Here is a 13,497-nt window from a genome sequence, read left to right as displayed (position 1 = left end):
CTGAGCAGTGGTTAAATATTCGGTCATTGCATGTTGCTGACAAGCCCTCCCTCTCACCCTCCCCCGACAAATGAGAAGAATCAACCCTGTTCTTCACGGACAAGGATGCCAGTGCTTAGAAATCTGGTGCTCGGCCGGGCACGGTGGCTCACACTTGTCATCCCAACACTTTGGGAGGCCGAGGTGGGCGGATCATGAGGTTCAGAGCTTGAGACCATCTTGGCCAACATGGTGAAGCACCGTCTCTACCAAAAATACAAAAATTAGCCAGGTGTGGTGGTGGGTGCCTGTAGTGAAAGCTTCTCAGGTGGCTGAGGCAGGAGAATCACTTGAACCCAGGAGGCGGAGGTTGCAGTGAGCCAAGATAGTGCCACTGCACTCCAGGCTGGGTGACAGAGCAAGACAAGAAAGAAAGAGAGAGGGAAGGAAGGAAGGAAAGAGAGGGAGGGAGGGAGGGAGAGAGAAAGAGAGAAAGAAAGAAGAAAGGAGGAACGAAGGAAGGAAGAAAAATAAAGAAAGAAAGAAAGAGAAAGAGAGAGAGAAAGAAAGAAAGAGAATGTTCTTCTATTTTTTTAATTTAAGAAGAAACAGGAATGTGCCGTAGGAGAATAATTGTCCCTCCTTCCCTCCCTGTCAGGGTCCTCTTACAGTTGCGCACCCTGGGTGCCACGACACGGAGGCGGTGCCGCGGGCCCAGCTGTGCACACGAGCCAACAGTTACACAGGAAATTTCACAACGGGCTTCCTTTCTACCTAAGGCTGACTCGAAGCTGTGGTCGCCCGCTCGGAGGTGGAGTTTGCAGAATTTGCATCTGGTGACGGTCCCTCCAGCCGGTCGGCGGGCCACGCAGAGAAACGGCCACGGTTGCCACTTGCCGGAGAGATGGCATCGCAGGCGCAGGCATCTGCACACAGGGGCCACGTCCACAAGCGATTTGCGTGGCCGGGTCTGGCAAGCTGGTGTCTGGCCCCCTGAGTCCCAGGCTCTGAGGCACCTGGAGACCCTCCACGCTGTCACCTGCGTCTTTTGTGCCTCCTGCTGCTTCTGAACAGGTAAGCGGCCGGCCTGGCCTTTTATTCTCGTTCTGCGCTGTCAGGGAAGAACAGAGGTGGCCGGGAGGGTCCGTGGGGGCTGAGAACGAGGGGGAAGGCCATACAGACTCTAGGAGGCACGGCGTCCTCACACTATAGCAGACCAGGAGTGCAAATCCCCCGGGAGAAGGCCTGTGCACAGCCACTGAGTCACTTAGCCAGGAAATGCTGCAATTTCCCAGGGGTGCAAGCCACCCACCCCTCCTTTAAAACCTCATGCCATGCAATTCACGTTTCTCGAGGTTAACCTTACGGAGGGCAGGCAGCTGGGGCTGCCACACTTAACCCCTGTATGCCAGAGGCTGCCGTTTTTTGAATGTTTGCAATCAGACCTTGCCGATGACCTGGAGCCATGGGATGTAAATAACTCCCAAATGCTTACCGTTCCAATCATGGAACAGTAGGCACACATGGGTTCAAAAGCCCTCTGGGTGCCTGGATGAGCACTGTGGCCCCTTGTCACCCCTCCCCTGGTGCCAGAGATACCCCAGACCCAGGTCTCACAGCCCCCTCGGACCTCATTTGCACAGGTCGTTAGAAACCCTGGAACTTGTCAGGTGCGGTGGCTCACGCCTGTCATCCCAGCATTTTGGGAGGCGGAGGCGGGAGGATCACTTGAGGCCGGAAGTTCGAGATCAGCCTGGGTAACATGGAGAAACCCCCGTCTGTATTAAAAATACAAAATTACTCGGGCGCGGGCGTAGTGGCACATGCCTGTAATCCCGGCTACTCGGGAGGCTGAGGCAGGAGAATCGCTTGAACCCGGGAGGCGGAGGTTGCGGTGAGCCGAGATCGCGCCACTGCACTCCAGCCTGGGCGGCAGAGCGATACTGTGTGTCAAAAAAAAACAAAGAACAAAACTAAACAAAAAACTAGCTAAAAAAAAACTCCGGAACTTTTAAGATCCATCCCCAAAAGCTGAGAAAAGCCAAGGCGCCATGCGCTGGCCTGGCGGGGGAGTTCTGGGAACTCCAGGCCCTCCACCCAACACACACACACAGACACACACACAAGGCTCCCGTGGTGTTTTCCGTCACATTTCTATAAAGAGGAACTATGATCACATGGCAATGTCCCTGAAAAGAAAAGGGTGTGTTTTTTTGGGTGTGTGGCTGTTTCTTCTCATTGTTGTGATGTTCACATTACGTGGACACTCTGTAGGTCAACAGCCCTGAGGCCGGTGGGGTGTGGGTGGGGCGGCTTGAATTTCACAAGCAGCACCAGGAACTAACTTTTTTCTCATGGTGGGTCACGCCTGCAATGTCAGCACTTCGGGAGGCCGAGGCGGGCAGATCACTTGAGGTCGGGAGTTCGAGACCAGGCTGGCCAACATGGCGAAACCCCGTCTCTAGTAAAACTACAAAAATTAGCCGAGGTCAGGAGTTCGAGACCAGCCTGGCCAACATGACAAAACCCCGTCTCTACTAAAAATACAAAAATTAGCCGGGTGTGGTGGTGCACGCCTGTAAACGCAGCCACTCGGGAGGCTGAGGCGGGAGAATCACTTGAATCTGGGACGCGAAGGAGGTAGCAGTGAGCCGGGATCATGCCACAGCATTCCAGCCTGGGTGACAGAGTGACACTCTGTCTCAAAAAAAAAAAAATAAGAAAAGAGAAGAAAAGAGAAGAAAAGAAAAGAAAAGAAAAGAAAAGAAAACCGTCCCACTTTGGAAAAACAGTATTTTTATTTGGGTACCACCACACAGATGCCAGGGTCGTTCCTGTAGTAAAAGCCTGCCCTGTTTCCCAAATGTCAGCATCCCCCACCCCCAGGGGGACAATTAGGGCAGAGGCTGACAGAGGACTGCATGGGACACCCGTGACGGTTGTCCAGCCCCGTGTTTGCAAAAGCCCGTGCCTTTCACACGTCTCCCACCAGGTCCCCACCTGGACACACCGTTCAGACTGATCAAGCTTTGGGTGGGTGGCACAGGTGAGGTCCCCTCGGAGAAACGCAGATACCCTCCCTCCCTCCAGCTCTACCCAGACTCGAGTTTTGGGCTTTTAGCTTAAGGTTCACGGCAGAGAAGCGACAGCTTAGGATGAAAACCGTCCCACAGCAGAGTCGCTGTTCGCAGTGCTGAACCCATGCAGATTGTTGCGTAGGTGCACACGTGCCGTGACGGTTTGCTGTCTCTGTCTCCCGTCGCCTACATCAGCCATTTCTCGTAGTGTTATCCCTCCCCAACCTCCCCACCTCCTGCTTTCCCTCCCCTAGCTCCCCCTAGCCCCCGACAAGCCCCGGCGTGTAATGCTCCCCTCCCTGTGTCCACGTGTTCTCATTGTTCAACTCCCACTTGTGAGTGAGAACATGTGCTGATTGGTTTTCTGTTCCTGTGTCAGTTTGCTGAGAATGACAGTTTCCAGTTTCATCCATGTCTCCGAAAAGGACATGAACGCATCCCTTTTCATGGCTGCATAGTATTCCACGGTGTCTATGTGCCACATTTTCTTTATCCAGTCTATACTCGATGGGCATTTGGGTTGGTTCCAGGCCTTTGCTATCGTAAACAGTGCCGCAGTAAACATACGTGCGCATGTGTCTTTACAATTGAATGATTTATAATCCTTTGGATATGTACCCAGTCACGGGATTGCTGGGTCGAATGGTATTTCCAGTTGTAGATCCTTGAGGAAGGGCCCCCTCTCGTCTCAGCCTCTCTCCTGAAGCCCTCCGTCTCCCCTAGTGCCTCCTCATTGGGTGTGTGAGACATTGATCGTTATGTGCAGAGGTCCATCCTGCTGACTCTCATTCAGAGATGGGTGAAGGAAATACAGTCTCACACACCAGCGTACGGTGAATTCGACTGGGCCAGGGAGGTGATCAGCAGCTCTCAGAGGGCGATCGCAGCTCACGGACCCCTACTCCCTGTTCCTTGCATTTATTCAGTATAGATTTAATAACAGAGGTTCTAAGTCAACACACATGTGGATAATTAACATGGTTAAAAGAGTGGTTTTGGCCGGCACGGTGGCTCACGCCTGTCATCCCAGCACCTTGGGAGGCCGAGGAGGGCGGATCACGAGGTCACGAGGTCAAGAGCAGCCTGGCCAACATGCTGAAACCCCACCTCTACTGAAAATACAAAACAATGAGCCGTGAGTGCTGGTGGGTGGCTGTAGTCCCAGCTGCTCGGGAGGCTGAGGCAGGAGAATCGCTTGAACCTGGAAGGCGGAGGTTGCAGTGAGCCGAGATCGTGCCGCTGCACTCCAGCTTGAGTGACAGAGAGACTCCATCTAAAAAAAAGAAAAGAAAAGAAAAGAAAAGCAAGAGAAAACGACTGTTTTTACAAATGATAAAAGGTTTTATTTCCAGGCCCCAGAGTAAACACCATTAACTGGTAATTCTCATTCAACCTGCGCCTGGGAGGGTCCTCCAGCACAGACCTTACACGAGCAAACAAATTAGACTAGGGACAAAGGAATGTGGGGTGCACAGACGTCACCAGGGAAGCTTTTATTATCCATCATCTTCACCCTATGACTTAGCACTCCAACGTAAGAACTGGCTGCCTTCAGCCCATTCCCTGAGTTAACAAAAACCTTTCTGCCTTCCCAAAGGTTTGAGACCATAATCTTACCATTTTCCCTAATAGTTCCCTTACTATTTTGCCAAGCACCCTGAGTGCATCTCAGCAGGTGCACCTGCCTCTCACAGCCCCTCTTCAGTCCCTTGAGACAGTGGGGTGGGCAGGGAAGGGTACGGGAGCCCACTATGGGCTTGGAACCAACCTCTACCTCCCTCGGGTTAGTAGTTTCTACACGGCCCCTGGGAGACCTCCCTCAGGTTACGACATTCTACACGGCCCCTGGGAGAGCCCCTCGGGTTAGGAGTTTCTACAGGACCCTGGGAGACCTCCCTCAGGTTAGGAGCTTCTACAGGACCCCTGGGAGACCTCCCTCAGGTCAGGAGTTTCTACACGACCCCTGGGAGACCTCCCTCAGGTTAGGAGCTTCTACAGGACCCCTGGGAGACCTCGCTCAGGTCAGGAGTTTCTATACCACCCCTGGGAGCCCTCCCTCAGGTTAGGAGCTTCTACAGGACCCCTGGGAGACCTCGCTCAGATCAGGAGTTTCTATACGACCCCTGGGAGACCTCCCTCAGGTTAGGAGCTTCTACACGACCCCTGGGAGACCTCCCTCAGGTTAGCAGTTTCTACAGGGTCCTGGGAGATCTCCCTCGGTTTAGGAGTTTCTACATCGCCCCTGGGAGACCTACCTCGGGTTAGGAGCTTCTACACGACCCCTGGGAGACCTCCCTCAGGTTAGGATCTTCTACACGACCCCTGGGAGACCTACCTCAGCTTAGGAGTTTCTACAGGGTCCTGGGAGACCTCCCTCAGGTTAGGAGCTTCTACATGACCCCTGGGAGACCTCCCTCAGGTTAGGAGCTTCTACGGGGTCCTGGGAGACCTCCCTGGGGTTAGGAGTTTCTACATCGCCCCTCGGAGACCTACCTCGGGTTAGGAGCTTCTACATGACCCCTGGAAGACCTCCCTCAGGTTAGGAGCTTCTACACGACCCCTGGGAGACCTCCCTCAGGTTAGGAGCTTCTACACGACCCCTGGGAGACCTCCCTCAGGTTAGGAGCTTCTACACGACCCCTGGGAGACCTCCCTCAGATTAGGAGCTTCTACGGGGTCCTGGGAGACCGCCCTGGGATTAGGAGTTTCTACAGGGTCCTGGGAGACCTCCCTGGGGTTAGCAGTTTCTACAGGGTCCTGGGAGACCTCCCTGGGGTTAGGACTTTCTACAGGGTCCTGGGAGACCTCCTTGGGGTTAGGAGTCTCTACAGGGTCCTGGGAGCTCTCCCTCGGGTTAGGAGTTTCTACATCGCCCCTGGGAGACCTACCTCGGGTTAGGAGTTTCTACGCGGCCCCTGGGAGACACAGGACCCCACCCCCCTGCCCACACCTGTTAAGATAGCGAACAGCGCGGGAAAGATGGACGCCCCCAGGGTGCCCCCGAGGACCGGACTGAGCTCAGCGAACTCCCAGGGACAGTTCGGCAGCTGGATGCACATCCTCGCTCCCCAGGGACGCAGGGTCTGTGAAAGCAACAGGTAAATCAATCAATCAATCAATCCATATATATATATAATATATATTTAAATATTTAGATATGTATATTTAGGTATGAGATAAATATACATAATTATATATAACAGATACATATATATGCATATATATTTATATATACGAGATTTGAGCCATAAATAATTTATAATAATTTATATAAAAAAGATATTTGAGCCATAGATAATATATATAATGTATTTTTATATATATTATGTATGGCTGAAATCTCTTTTACTGCCTCAAGAAGAAAGCACTTCTCAGAAGGTTTTTTCAGAAGTTGGTGTGTGGTTCTGTTTGTTTTGTTTCTTCCGGAGGTTATTGGGAAACAGCTGCTATTTGGTTACATGAGTAAGTTCTTTAGCGGGGATGTGTGAGATTTTGGGGCGTCACCCGACCACTGTGTCATTCTTACGCCTTTGCATCCTCATAGCTCAGCTCCCACTTATGAGTCAGAACATACGGTGTTTGGTTTTCCATTCCTGAGTGACTTCACTTGGAATAATAGTGTCCAGTCTCATCCGGGTCACTGCAAATGCCATTAATTCATTCTTTTTTCATGACTGAGTAGTATTCCATCATATATACGTGTGTGTGTGGATATATATTCTTTTCATTCTTTTTCATGGCTGAGTAATATTCCATCATTTGTATATATATGTGTGTGTGTGTGTATATATATAAAAAAATGCTGGCACCGACATCATATATATATGTATATATATAAAAATACTGACACCGACATATACATATATATCTATGAAATATATATGACATATATATGTCAGCGCCAGCATTTATACATATAAATATACCACAGTTTCTTTTTTTTTTTTTTGAGATAGAGTCTTGCTCTGTCGCCAGGCGCCAGGCTGGAGTGCAATGGCACAATCTCGGCTCACCGCAACCTCCGCCTCCCGGGTTCAGGCAATTCACCTACCTCAGCCTCCTGAGTAGCTGGGATTACAGGCACGCACCACCATGCCCAGCTAATTTTTTGTATTTTTAGTAGAGATGGGGTTTCACCATGTTGGCCAAGATGGTCTCGATCTCTTGACTTGGTGATCCGCCCGCCTCGGACTCCCAAAGTGCTGGGATTACAGGCTTGAGCCACCGCGCCCAGCCTACCACAGTTTCTTTATCCACTCATTCGTTGATGGGCATTTGGGTTGGTTTCACATTTTTGCCATTGCAAATTGTGCTGCTATAAACATGTATGTGCAAGCATCTTTTTTTTTCTTTAAGACAGAGTCTCGCTGTCGCCCAGGCTGGGAGTGCAAGGGCACACTCTCGCCTCACCACAGCCTCCGCCTCCTGGGTTCCAGCAGTTCTTCTGCCTCAGCCTCCCAAGTAGCCGGGATTACAGGTGCACACCACCACGCCTGGCTAATTTTTGTATTTTTAAGTAGATACACGGGGTTTTGCCATGTTGGTCAGGCTGGTCTTGAACCCCTGACCTCGTGATGCACCCAGCAAAGTGCTGGGATTACAGGCGTGAGCCACCGCGCCCAGCCAGCTGTTTCATTTTCTTTTTTCTGTGCTGACTTGACTTTCCTCTGGGCAGATAGCTAGCAGTGGGATTGCTGGGTCACGTGGTGATTCTACATTTAGCTCTTCCACGAGCCTCCACACTGTTGACCGCAGTGGCTGGGCTCATCCACATTCCCACCAGCAGCGTAGAAGTGTTCCCCGCCCACCGCTTCCACGCCAGTCTGTTGGGTTTTGATGTTTTGATTATGGCCTTGGGGTTCTGCGTCTCTCTGATCATTCGTGATGTTGAGCAATTTTTCTTTTCTTTTTTTTTTTATACTTTAAGTTCTGGGGCACATGTGCAGAGTGTGCAGGATTGTTACACAGGTATACACGTGCCTTGGTGGTTTGCTGCACCCATCACCCGTCATCTACATTAGGTGTTTCTCCTAATGCTCTCCCTCCCCTACCCCCACCCCCTGCTCTCCCTCCCCAATCCCCCCACCCCCTGCTCTCCCTCCCCAATCCCCCCACCCCCTGCTATCCCTCCCCTAACGCCCCACCCCCCAGGCCCCAGTGTGTGATGCTCCCCTCCCTATGTCCGTGTGTTCTCATTGTTCAACACCCACTTATGAGTGAGAACATGCGCTGTTTGATTCTCTGTTCTTGTGTCAGTTTGCTGAGGATGATGGCTTCCAGCTTCATCCATGTCCCTGCAAAGGACATGAACTCATCCTTTTTAATGACTGCATAGTATTCCACGGTGTATATGTGCCACATTTTCTTTGTCCAGTCTATCATGGATGGGCTTTTGGGTTGGTTTGAAGTCTCTGCTATTGTGAACAGTGCCGCAGTGAACATACGTGTGCATGTGTCTTTGTAATAGAATGTTTTATAATCCTTGGTGTATATACCCAGTCATGGGATTGCTGGGTCAAATGGAATTTCTGTTTCTAGGTCCTTGAGGAATTGCCACACTGTCTTCCACAATGGTTGAACTAATTTACACTCCCACCAACAGTGTAAAAGTGTTCCTATTTCTCCACATCCTCTCCAGCATCTGTTGTCTCCTGACTTTTTAATGATCGCCGTTCTGACTGGCGTGAGATGGTATCTCAATGTGGTTTTGATCTGCATTTGTCTAATGACCAGTGATGGTGAGCTTTTCTCATGTTTGTTGATTGCATAAATGTCTTCTTTTGAGACGTGTCCGTTCACATCCTTCGCCCAGTTTTTGTTGCATGTTGAGCAATTCTTCACGCCCCTGAGCCAACCTGGCACCTTGAGGTATACATTGGCGCTTTTCTGTGGATTGCTCTTCTCCAAGTGAAAAGGCGCTGGTGCCCTCAGCAGAGGGACGTGATGGGAGCAGAATGTGTGACTTTCTGGCCAAGGAGGTCTCCATGGCTGGGAAGGGAGTGGACGGGGGCAGGAGCAGGTGCAGGGCCACGCTGTGTTGGTTTTGGGTGATGAATTTGCGGCGTGCCCATGTGCTGAGTAGGCTCCACAGAAGTTCAGGAGCTGGGGGTGGGCTGAGCACTCCGACCCCTCGGGCTGGGCTCAGTCAGGCCAAGAGTGGCCCTGGGCATTGTTGATGGGGGACTTTGTGAGCAGGAGGATCCCTGAGGGAGAGGGCATGAAGGAAGACAGGGCCAAGGGCAGATATCTTAGAGCAGAATCAGTTGAGAGACACAAAAGGTCCAGGCTGTGTGAGCTGGGACACCAGTGTCATTGAGGGCGGGAGAACCCTCTGGGGTGGGACTGTCCTGAGGACTGTGGGGTGTTCAGCAGCATCCCTGCGCTCCAGCCATGACGAGGTGCCAGGAAACCCACTGCTGTGACAATCGGAAATGTCTGCAGACATTGCCCAATGTCCCCAGGTAGCAAAATCACCTGCTTCTCAGTCACTGTCTTAAAGATAGATGGCGGACAAATTAGATACATAAATAGATAAGATAGATGACGGATAGATAGATAGATAGATAGATAGATACACAGATAGATACACAGATAGGATCGATAGATAGATAGACAGATAGGATAGATAGCTAGACAGATAGCTAGACAGATAGATAGATAGATAGATACATAGATAGATAGAACCAGATATATAGATAGATAGGATGGATAGATAGGCAGACAGATAGATAGATAGATAGGATAGATTACAGATAGACAGATCATAAATAGATAGATAGATAGATAGATAAACAGATGCATAGATTAGATAAATAGATGATAGATTAGAGAGATACATAGATGAAAGACAGGGTGGATAGATACATACATACATAGATACATAGATTAGATACATACATATATACATAGATGCATGGATTAGATACATAGATGGATAGACAGATACATAGATAGATGCATAGATTAGATAGATGATAGATTCGAGAAATACAGAGATAGATGAGAGACAGATAGGATAGATAGCTAGATACATACATACATAGATACATAGATAAATATAGATATATTTATATACAGATATTTATATTTATATATATTTATATTAATAAAATATAAATATATATTTATATTAATATCTCTGTATTAAATACATATAAATATAATGTATATATTATATATAAATATGTTATATTTATATATTATATTGTTATATATTGTATATTATATATTATATTTATATATTATATATTATGTTTATATATATTTAATACAGAGATACGATAGTTAGATGCATAGACAGATAGATACATAGATACATAGATTAGATAGATACATGCATACATAGATAAATAGATACATTAGCTACATAGATAAATGTAGACAGATACATAATGGTGGTGATAGATGGATAGATGATAGGTAGATCGATAATAGAGATAGATAGACAGATAGATAGATAGGCAGATTGATAGCTAGGCAGATAGATACAGAGATGGATAGCAGAAAGAGAGAGAGAGAGAGAGAGACAGAGAGATTCTTTACACTAAAAGCAGGGTCTTTCCACCTCAACACTATACACATTTGGGGCCGAGTGATCCTGAAAAAGTGCAGGAATTCGGAGACTCAAATCCACACGCATTCAAAGATATTCAAATCCACACATACCCAAATCCACACTCAAGGACACTCAAATCCACACGCATTTAAGTCCACACTCAAGGACACTCAAATCCACACTCATTCAGAGACTCAGATGCACGTGCATTCAAGTCCACACTCAAAGAGACTCAAATCCACACCTCATTCAAAGAGACTCAGATGCACGTGCATTCAAGTCCACACTCAAAGAGACTCAAATCCACACGCATTGAAAGAGACTCAAATCCACAGTCATTCAAAGAGACTCAAATCCACACTCATTCAAGTCCACACTCAGAGACTCAAATCCACATGAATTGAAAGAGGCTCAAATCCACACTCATTCAAGTCCACACTCAAGGAGACTCAAATCCACACGCATTGAAAGCGGCTCAAATCCACACGCATTCAAAGAGAGTCAAATCCACACGCATTCAGACACTGAAATCCACACCCAATCCACAGAGCAGAGCCAGCCCTTGGAAGCACTTGGTCCTCCGGGCTTCCCTGGACCCTTTCAAGTGCTTTGGAAAACGCTGTATGAGCATGAATGCAAGACTTGGCGTTCACACGGTGCTGCTCAGAGCTGTGATGGGGTCCTCGAGGCGCACTTGGGAGGCAGTAGCTCTGATGGACCAGTGTCCAGGCGCCCACAGATCCTCCAGGCACCCGCAGATCATCCAGGCACCCGCAGATCCTCCAGGCGCCCACAGATCCTCCATGCACCCACAGAACCTCCAGGTACCCACAGATCCTCCAGGCACTCACAGAACCTCCAGGCACCCGCAGATCCTCCAGGCACCCGCAGATCCTCCAGGTACCCACAGATCCTCCAGGCACCCGCAGATCATCCAGGCACCCACAGATCCTCCAGGTACCCACAGATCCTCCAGGTACCCACATGTTCTCCAGACACCCACAGATTCTCCAGTCACCCAAAGATTCTCCAGGCACCCGCAGATCCTCCAGGCACCCACAGATCCTCCAGGTACCCACATATTCTCCAGGCACCCACATATTCTCCAGACACCCACAGATTCTCCAGTCACCCAAAGATTCTCCAGGCACCCTCAGATCATCCAGGCACCCGCAGATCCTCCAGGCACCCACAGATCCTCCAGGCACCCGCAAATTCTCCAGGCACCCACAGAACCTCCAGGCACCCACAGATCCTCCAGGTACCCGCAAATTCTCCAGGTACCCACATATTCTCCAGGCACCCACATATTCTCCAGGCACCCAGAGATCCTCCAGGTACCCATAGATCCTCCAGGTACCCACAGATTCTCCAGGCACCCACAGATCCTCCAGGCACCCACAGATTCTCCAGCAAGGAACACTGTTTTTTTTTTAATTTATTTATTTTTATTTGAGACAGTCTTGCCCTGTCACCCAGGCTGGAGTGCACTGGTGTGATCTCAGTTCACTGCAGCCTCCCCCTCCCAGGTTCAAGCGATTCTCCTGCCTCAGCCTCCTGAGTAGCTGGGATTACAGATGTCTGCCACCACGCCCGGCTAATTTTTTTATTTTATCTTTAGTAGAGACGAGGTTTCATCATGTTGGTCAGGCTGGTCTCGAACTCCTGACCTTGTGATCCGCCCGCCTCGGCCTCCCAAAGTGCTGGGATGACAGGCGTGAGCCACCGTGCCCGGCAAGGAGCCCTGTTATATGCACACCTGCCTGAGCCTCTCAGCCAGTAGTCAAAATGGGCATGTTGCAGAGAGCCTCCCTGTGACATACTAGACAAGCAACCCAAGGCTCAGTGACACTGGGGGCTTTCCAGGCAGCAGCCGGTCAGTGAAGGGGCTGCTGTCCGTCCATAGTGTCCGTATGTCCATCAGAAGCTCTTGGCCCGAACACAGACGATCTCTGGGTTACTCAGTCATTTACCATGAAGTTGGAGGCACTTTGTGTCCAGTTACTTATTCATCACTCATCTTTGCTGGGGGTGGAGCAGAATGAGACCCTGCACTCAGGACAGGAATAGGCCAGCAGGTGGCCGTGCGTGGAACAGAAACAAGAGATACCCCCTCAGTCTCAGCCACAGGGAATGAATGAGCAGGGTCCCAGCAGGGGCTGTGAATTTGCAGATGAAACACCAGAATAGATGACCATGGTTCTGTGCTGTTTGTTGGATGGGTGAATAGATGGTTGCATGAATAGATGAATGAATGAATAAATGAATGGATGAGTGGATTAGTACATCAGTGAGTGGACGGACGGATATGTAGACAGGTGGATGGATGGATAAGGAATGAATGAGTGGGTGAATGAATGAAGGGATGAGTAGATGAATGAATAAATTAATGAATCAGTAGATGAATGAATGAATAGATGGATGGATGAACAGATGGATCACTTTCTGGTTTTTCTGAGACAAAGTCTTGCTCTGTTGCCCAGGCTGGAGTGCAGTGGTGCAATCCCGGCTCACTGTAACCTCCACCTCCTGGGTTCAAGTGATTCTCCTGCCTCAGCCTCCCGAGTAGCTGGGATTACAGGCTGGAGCGCGGTGGCACAATCTCAACTCTCTGCAACCTCCGCCTCCCGGGTTAAACCAATTCTCCTGCCTCAGCCTCCCAAGTAGCTGGGATTACAGGTGCCCACCACCACACCCGGCTAATTTATGTATTTTTAGTAGAGACAGGGTTTCACCATGTTGGTCAGGCTGGTCTTGAACTCTTGACTTCAAGTGATCCGCCCATCTCAGCCTCCGAAAGTGCCGGGATTACAGGTGTGGGACACCGCACACGGCCTTAATTTTTATTTTTAGATGCAGGGTCTTGCTCTGTTGCCCAGGCTGCAG

At 49.6% G+C, this 13,497-nt stretch overlaps 1 protein-coding gene across 1 annotated transcript in view; it reads left to right on the top strand.

The window, feature by feature from the left end:
- The first annotated feature begins 762 nt into the window (after positions 1 to 762).
- Positions 763 to 13,497, top strand: part of P2RY8 (P2Y receptor family member 8) — a 66,760-nt gene continuing 54,025 nt past the window's right edge. The window contains exon 1 of the mRNA XM_012471701.3: positions 763 to 1,053. The gene's annotated coding sequence lies outside the window, so the exon portion shown is untranslated. The remainder of the gene's footprint in view (positions 1,054 to 13,497) is intronic.

This window comes from Aotus nancymaae, unplaced genomic scaffold, assembly GCF_030222135.1.
Source record: "Aotus nancymaae isolate 86718 unplaced genomic scaffold, 86718_ANA_hifiasm-v0.15.2.pri h1tg000111l, whole genome shotgun sequence".
NCBI lineage: Eukaryota > Metazoa > Chordata > Mammalia > Primates > Aotidae > Aotus > Aotus nancymaae.
The sequence above is the reverse complement of the archived record's forward strand: the minus strand, read 5'-3'. Positions and strand labels throughout refer to the sequence as shown.